General features: G+C 36.7%; 1 long non-coding RNA gene across 1 annotated transcript; it reads left to right on the top strand.

The window, feature by feature from the left end:
- The first annotated feature begins 3,146 nt into the window (after positions 1-3,146).
- LOC145431600 (uncharacterized) lies at positions 3,147-4,120 on the top strand. The gene is made up of 2 exons (XR_013911947.1): positions 3,147-3,281; positions 3,872-4,120. It is a non-coding gene; the product is annotated as an uncharacterized LOC145431600 (long non-coding RNA).
- Positions 4,121-8,960: the final 4,840 nt, after the last annotated feature.

Raw genomic sequence — 8,960 nt, 5'->3', positions numbered from 1 at the left:
TAACCAATCATATTCAGTCACCCAGGGAGAACTCTCAAATTCCACTAGAAATCCTGCCAGCTGGCAGGTTTGAACCCAGAACCTTATTGTTGTAACTGTGCTAACCACTGAACTGCTCAAAAGGCTCTAGTACCCTCAAAGTCATGATTTGCAGGTTTTCTTCCATTGCTTGTTAACTCTTATTTGATTTTGGGTCAGGTCATGATGAATTTCACTCAGTCACTATGATTTAATAATGTTAGTTTGACTTTTGTCTGAGATTAATCCATTTTCAGGGTTTTTACTTTTTGACTTTGATCTTTGTTAATCACAGTTTCTGACCAATAATTCACAAAAATTACAAAATCTGAGGAGACGTTAAAGTGATTTGAAGGTACAATTCATCTAAAAGTTTACCACCGTTACCTGCTGGTATTTCAATATAATATGCTTCTTTTTATAACTTTAGACAATAAAAAGCAGCTAAAAATATAAAAGAACATTTATATTACTAGTCATATTCATTCATTGCTCAGAGGCATTTTAAGAAATCTTTAGAGACTTTCTGTTGAAACCAGCTTCCTTATTGCCCTCCTTGTTTAATTTTTCAACCCAAGGAAATGAAGAGGAAAGTTTTTTTTTCTGCTGTCTGCTCTTTTTGTTGCTGTCTTCATACCCCACAGCATCGGTAAAGTCCATGATTTCAGTGGCGTATCACATAGACTTCTCATTTTATTGGCAGTTCTTTTAAATTAAAAGTCACAATCTGACTGTCAAGCAATTGTTTGTGCCTCGTAGCAATGAAGTCATCAGCTATTTAAGTGAAGATGCACGCTGTTGGTTCTCTACATGAATAACTGTCAATTGTAAATTCATATCCTTTTGCATTAACAAGACTGGAGGGCAAATTGGCTTTAAATTGGTGCTCAATTCCTTCCTGTACTTTCCAGTCTATTTTTCTTTCATTTTTTTGTTATGTAGTATACCACTGTCAAACACAAGCTTTTCTGGCTTCAGGTTGGGTCACAGTTCACAAGTTTTGACAGTGATCTGTGCATGCCCTTTAAGCCAATGTCCATCTTCACATGTGACCTACAGTACACTGACATTGCTGGTGTTTCACAGCGGGACAAGTCATATCATCAGTCTTTTGTCTGTGAAACTTATCCTGTAATGGTGCATGACTTCATTTGGTTTCAGGGTTTTTGTTTTGTTTTTTGTTTTGCAAAATCTGTGAAAATGAAAATAAAAATCAAATGCCTCCTTAAAATAGCATTGCTGCACAGCTAACAGTATACTTGGACAGATTTACATTACAGTAAAATTTAAACATATCTAGGTACTATGTGGCTAAGCAGAATGACCGTTACTGTCAGCATGTACTTCACAGCTGCTGGAAACATGTGGCGTCACATGACCTGCACTCACTGCCCATTTTTAAATTGCTCATTAACAGATGATATTTATACAGCCAATCACATGACAGTAACTTAGTGAATTTAAGCATGTAGTCATGGTCAAGAATAACTGCTTAAGTTCATACCAAGCATTAGAGGAATATGGCTCTACTGCTTCAGGCTGGTAGAAAAGAACTTCAAACCTTGAAGCAGATTTATTACAACAAGAGCAGTCCATTACCACATGCAGTGCTTGTCAATTAAGAACAGGAAACTGAGGCCACAGTTCATGCCAGCCCACCAAAACTGGACAGCAGAAGACTGTCAAAACATTGTCTGGTCTGATGAGTCTTGATTTTTGCCGCAACATTTTGATGACAGTGTCCGAATTTGGCATAAACAAGATAAAGGCATGAATACATGTTGCCTTGTGTCAGCCGTTCAGGCTGCTGGTTGTAGTGTAATGGTGTGGGAGATATTGTCTTGGCATTACATTACAGGATACAAGTCATATCCATACAAATCCACATTATCTCACCATAATTGCACCATATTTGGATAATTTCCATTCCAAATTGTCTTTGAAGATACAGACAATCTTTTTTTTTAGTTTATTTATCAGGGGGAAAAAAGCTTTAGTGGACTAATAAATATACATTAGTGTGTAACTACGTCTTTCAACAAATTGCTATATTGCCCTGACATCTTGAATACAGTGACTGAGACAAACATCTTTGTTCCACCTAACTGTATTTATCTATGTAGCTGAAGACTGGCCACATATGTAGTATGCCAAAGGAGAAGGACAAGTAAGTTCTGTACTTCTTTTGAGAAAAGTATGTACAGTACTGTACTCAAACTCAAGATATGAAATATTATACACATGTCTTATTATATAAGAAGCAGTCCCCCTCCTCTCCAAAAAAGCAAAAATGCAAATAAAAGAGACCAGGATCTAGATAAAATGTTATCCTCTTCATCTGCACCTAATTATATTAGAGCCCTGAAGTGAAGACAGGGACCTGACACATGAAAACATGCATCAACATGCTCATTTATTCCTGATTCCTTATATTGCCATAATTACTTTTTGTCGGCATACTGGGCATGGGACACTTCCAACTCTGGACAGCTGACACGGAGCTTACTAAACAAACTGCTGAGTATATGCTATAGTTACACAATCCTTCTAAAAAAAAACTTTTCTACACTTTGATTACATTCTCACGTCTAGAGTCCAATATGAGATCCACTTCGAACAGTGTTTCACTAACACCAGCTAACAGAGTCTACCAGTGGCAAATAATGCTGCACTTACCAATAGAAAAGTTCAGGATATCTTCAACAACTCACCTTAGTCTCTTCCAGAGTAAACAAATGTGGACACACTGGCAGCTGAGGTAAAAAACAACAACAAAAGACTGACATCCTACAGTCACTATAGCTGAACAGCAGCAAGGGTTGTTTGTTCTACAGTGGTCACCATAGCCAGGATTATAGACTTAAATTGGTAGGGGTAATAACACAAAATTTAGTCTACCAAATTCTACTGATTTCAAGTACACAGCAAATTCAAAAGTGTTAAATGTTTTGGTGTTAATAGTCTCCTTGCAAAAGTAGAGTTAATTTTACTCTAAGTAGAGTCACATTCTTTTAATGTAACTCTGAGGTGTAAAATGATAGTAGTTAAAATCGAGTGTTAAAAATGAGTGTTTCTCTGTCAACTCTGGAGGTGTTACAATGGAAACATTAACTCTTGACCTCTGAACTCTGAACTCCTAGAGGGGCTATGACACCAACAGAGTAAATTCACAGACTCCGCCCCCAGCACGGCTCCAATCGAAGCTGAAGTGAAGCCGTTTCAGAACATTTTGCTCTACATATTTGAGTTGTTTGCCATGCTTGGTAAGTCGTTTTTTCAAAGATTGTTTCAATTATTATTAGCTTTTACTTCTGTGGCTCTTTGGAGTTGAGACAAAGCTGTGTGAAAGGCATTAGCCATGTTGCTCGCTGATAGCATAATATTCTGTTTTAGCTAGCTGAAAGGTATTGTTTGCGGGCAAATACCACAGCCTTGAAAAAAAGCTTGCATGTGAATTTTCAGTCAAACTTTTGGTCAAATACACCTAAAACAATGTCTAGAATGTGAAATGTTGGTATAATGGTGCTACTTGAAGCCTGAAAACGATCGCCCATAAAAATAAAAAAACCCCGAGCAAACAGCAGTAGCTGACGTCCTGACTGGATTCTACGTTAGCATAGATAACTCCAGAGTTTTGTGCACACGGTTTAGGTAAAAATTAAAAAGGTTGAGGTTTTACATTTAGTTCAGTATTACCTGTTGCCTGTGTCCTTGTCTTTTGGGAAAATACTTTACACAAGTAATGGCTCAAAGAGGATTCCTTTTTTTTTTTTTTTTTTTTACTGTGCTGCAATTGTTTACTTGTTTGTGCCATTAATTAGTGTCAACTAATTTTTATTCAATCTCCGCACAGGATATGCTTGTGAAGATGGAATATGGGGGAGAGCAGAAGTGCGTTGAAGTTCCACAAAGGGATGAATGAAGGACATGCATATTGTATTGAAGAAATAAGTGATGAGAATGCTGTTATTTGCATTTACCATGTCAGACCTTTTGATAAACAAAATTCTAATGAGAGTGAGAACATGTATACTGCTACATCTTTCAGAAAATGTTTTGAAATTGTGGTGCACAGTTCAGAATAAATGTTTTTCAAAAACCATTGCATCTTTTTAGTAAATGTTTATTTCCAAAAGAAATTTCTAGAAGTTCAGAACAGTAAAATTCCCGCTTTTTAGAATGAATTAGAAGATAACTCTTACGTAGTTAAACTAAAATACTCTTTGAGAGTTAATATATAAACTCTTAACACCAAGTGTTAAATTATCAACTCCAGACAGATTTGGTGTTTAACACTAAATCAGAGTTAACGTACCAACTCTCCAAAAAGAGTTAAATTAACACTCTCTGGTGTAGACCCATATAGACACTTTAATAGTGTTGAAATCAAATCCGACAGTGTTAATTTGGACATGCTGGATTTGCTGTGTAGTGAGATTTTCATATTGTAACTTTAAGCCACTAAACATTACTGTTTCAGAGTAATAAATACAAATAATTCAATAAAAATACATCAACCACATTTGGACTATCAGGAGACTCACAAAATAAATAAATAAATAATCCTAGAATTACCTGATCCTTCACATCATAATTCTATAAAACTGAACTCTTTCAGTTTCTTCTTTCAACATATGGGTTTGCAGAGCATTCAGGTCTGCCATCTATGACATCCTACAGTTATGAAGGGCAACTGTGAAGAAATTACATGCATGGTTTGTTGGCTTTGCGAGTAATGGTGCAGCTGCCATGAAAGGCTGACAGTGGGAAGCAGCACTACTCCTGAGTGAAAAGATCAACTCCAAACTGAGTATCATTCCCTGCATCATTCACAGGTTAGAACATACAATATTCTGATGCTGCGGAGCACATTACAGAGGTATTTTCACATATTTATTACATTAACCCTTAAACTCAGTTTCTTCCTTCTCTATATCGACACTTGCCAATGTCGGTAAAGGAGGGTGGCAGACTTCACAGTAAAGCAGAAATATCTGAAAATAAAAGTAGACTGTTTTCTTGGAAATCTAGCATAGAGGAATATTCATATATATTACTATTCATTGTCTTCACTCAGCACATGGATAAAATGTTTGTTCATAGGTAGAAAGGACTTTTTTAGTCACCCACTATAAAATGCCGGTATCTTTTAGTGGAAACAACCACTGTCTGTTCTTTTGACAGAACTTTGGGTTTTTAAAGTCTTATTTTCTTCAATAAAAAATATTGTGTCTGTAATGGTGGATTTTCATCCCAGTCATGGAACACTGGACCAGTTCTTTACCCTTTCGAGGATACTTGAGGGTGCATTCAAATTTGCCCAACCTGTCTACATGTATTTTGTGGACTGCATTCAACCGTTTCCCTCGGAGTATTCTGTGAGAGGTGCTTCGGGAGTATGGAGTGTCTGGCCCGTTGTTATGCGCCATTTGATCCTTGTGCAACGGTTGCAAGAGCTTGGTCCACATAGCTGCCAATAAGTCAGACTCATTCCCGGTGGGTATTGGACTCCGCCAGGCTGGCCTTTGTCACCGATTCTGTTCATAATTTTTATGGACAGGATTTCTGGGTGTAGCCAAGTGGCGGGAGGCTTTCACTTCGTTGGTTTCAGTATCTCGTCAATGCTTTTCACTGATGAACCCAGCTGAACCACAATTGTTGGTTCATCAGGTGGTAACCTGCAGCTGGTACTGGAGTGGTTTGCAGCCGAGTGTGAATGCCATTGTCCTCAGCCAGAAAAAGGTGGAGTACCCACTCTGGGTCAGGGACAAGTTACTGCTCCGAGTGGAGATATCTCAGCATCTTGTTCATGAGTAACAGGAGAGGGGATCTGGAGATTTACAGACAGATTGGTGCTGTGGCTGCAGTGATGTGGTTGCTGTACTGGTCTGTTGTGGTGAAGAGAGAAGATCTCGATTTACCGCTCGACCTACATCCCTACCCTCAGCTTTGGTCACTAGCATTGGGTAGTGACTGAAAGAATGAGAACGCGATTACGAGCGGCAGAAATGAGCTTCATCTGAAGAATGGCTGACCTCTTGCTTAGAGATTGGATGAGGAGTTTGGACATGCAGGAGGAGCTCAGAGTAGAGCTGTTACTCCTCCACATTGAAAGGAGACAGTTGAGTGGTTCGGGCATCTGACAAGGATCCCTTCTGGGCAGCTTCTGGGTAAGAAGATTTTGTAAGCAATGTTGCTGAAAATTTGAAGCACAGACATACTTATAACATACTTACTTTACTTTATGCTTGTGTGTAATTAGCAGTGTCATGCCATCAACACACCCGTGGCACAAGAGTATGTATTTCTATTTGCTGCAACTAAACTTTTTTTCTAAAAATGTGTTTGTATGCAGTTTCTATCGAAGGACAATTTCACTGCTACCATTATTGGTGTGTTACTGGCCTTGCTATTTCATATATATATATATTTTTTAAAAACGAAGTAATTTGATTGAAAACATTAATGCAGTGCTGTACAATATTCAGGCAAAACTGGCTGGCAAAAGTACAAATTGTTTTGATGAGCTGAGACATTCAGGTGAGAAGTGTTTCAGCACAATAAGAAATATCTTTTGCAGTGAAGTGTGCACAGAAACCATGCACAAACACAAATAGAAATTGCTAACACTGGTGAGGAAATGACTGATTTGAGAACTGCATTAAGAGTAGTGAAAATGATGTTTCTGATGTGAGAACTGCATCAAAGTGATTTAGGAAAAACTGTTATCTGGAAAATGAGGTAGAAGGCCACTATAAGGTCTCCTCAGCAGTAGTTGTTGTTCTTTGGCTTTACTCTTTCACAGTAAGTGATTTTATCAATGTATATGTCAGGTTGAATGGTGATGTTTGAGGTTATAAGGTTATATAGTAAGTAAATATCAAACTGCTTTGAATTAAAAGGAAGAAACTTTCTTTAATGCATGCAAATAATTAAAGATCAAGCAAACAGAAGCAGCGCAAAAGTGGGTAGGTACAAAAAAAAAGCCTGGTATTCGATCTTATCTTACTTGTATATAATACGTTACAGCAGCATAAAAAGACAGAAAGGGATGCTTAGACGTTTGAGGACATTTAACCGATACTAAAGACTGTCTTGAGTGTTATGAGCTATGGTAATTAATTTAAGATGTTTTTACCTTGAATCTGCTTCTAACAAAAGCTTACAACAAGAGAAAGAATACAATGCAATATTTTTCATGTTATTCAGCCTACAGCCTGTATAGGAACTTTGACTTTCTTAAGGTAACACAGTATTTTATTACTAACAAAGAAACCAATGTCTTTTTTTATTCTATATTTTTCAATTACCATTTTAGTAAATGTTCAAAAATGCTTTAGAATGATGCTAACTTTAAAAGCCATTACTCTGCAATTGAGTATCTCACTATCAAAGACAATATTTTGCTGTGTGTGCTTTTAATTCCCCCAAAATGTATCATAGACTTACCATGTTAATGTACAAATTGGGTTATCCTTCTTTCAAGGTCTCCAGCCTTAAATTAATATGACATATTTGGCAAGGAAACTGGAATGGCTTTTAGAAGAATTTAATAAAAAGCATCACTGATGAAATTAGCTAATGCCCATTGACATTTTATCCAGAGCATTAAAAGAATAACTGGTTCCAGTGATCATATTTCCTGTGGTTTCTGATGTTGCTGTCTAATCTATATTTCAAAATGTAAGCGAAGAAATCTTTTTAAGCTCAGGAGTGGCACCGGTGTTTACTATGAGCCAAGAAAAAAAACATGTACATTACATTTTTTCTTAGTTATTTGTAGTTCCAAAACATTGGCAGTAAAGCATTTAGTTGAGAAATTTTCTAGCTTAACTTGGAGATACAACTACCACAAAAGAGTAACAGGCAATAAAGATTTGTGCACATTTGTATGCACAAAAACTGCTCGCAGCAAACAGCAATTATAAATCCAGGTCCCCTACCAACAGTCATATTCTTTCCATGCTGGACAAAATCTACTATGAATCATTTTACTTGTTTTGAATCACATGTCAGTTATAATGATGGAGACCCACACAGAGCATTCAGCAGACAAAAAAAAAGCAGCAACCGCATGTCCACGGTAAAACCCATGAGAGCAGCTGCATGTGAACAAAGCAGCCTTCAAATTTGTCATTTTCTCTGTGGTTGTTGGTATAGTTGCAATGATTTGCCATTAAAATGTCAGCAAGAACCAGTTTTTTAACTTTTCAAGCTATCTGAAGAGTTCTAGTTGGATTTTAATGCTAGTGGTTGTCTTCACATGCAAAGCTGTTTTTAAAAAAAGCAAAGGAAAGTAAATTTTCTTCATTTCTTCCATTATTTTTACATTAAAACATGATGTCTTTATAGTTTCTTTAGTGATTTTTATGATTTAACATGAATGATTTAATATCATATCACATGATATGTTTGATAACTGTACTTCAAGGTGCTTGCATTTAGTAAGGCATTTTCTCTTGATGAAATATGGGGTGTGATGTCACACCTTTAATGTCAGTGTTGGATTGTTGCTTCCTTGCCTGTATACCCAAACTTTTTTGACACTTGATGCTGACACATGCATACAAATGACTTATCATCTAACACAACTCTAATTTACATTTGCAATTATCATTTGAAATGGCTGTGAGTCATATACTGACAGTGTTATAAAACTAATAGTTTTTTTTTTTCAAACTCAGAGAAAGAGTTACACTTTTCTCTTCTTGTAATAGTCTTCAAGGATACCTTATTAAACCATGCTTCAGCCATGGTTTGCTGACTTTGAGCTATCATATCAAAGATTTTGACAAGTTCTCTTTAAACGTGATTCTAAAGCGCAGTCACTGCCTCACTGAGAGCCCAATTAGTATAGGGAAAAGAATACCAGAGCTACAGTCAAAAATAAGTATTATAAAACATTTAAGAGTAATAATCTGTATCCAAGTCATAACTCCTTT

The sequence above is a fragment of the Astatotilapia calliptera genome, chromosome 2 (assembly GCF_964374335.1).
Source record: "Astatotilapia calliptera chromosome 2, fAstCal68.1, whole genome shotgun sequence".
Classification (NCBI taxonomy): Eukaryota; Metazoa; Chordata; class Actinopteri; order Cichliformes; family Cichlidae; genus Astatotilapia; species Astatotilapia calliptera.
The sequence above is the reverse complement of the archived record's forward strand: the minus strand, read 5'-3'. Positions and strand labels throughout refer to the sequence as shown.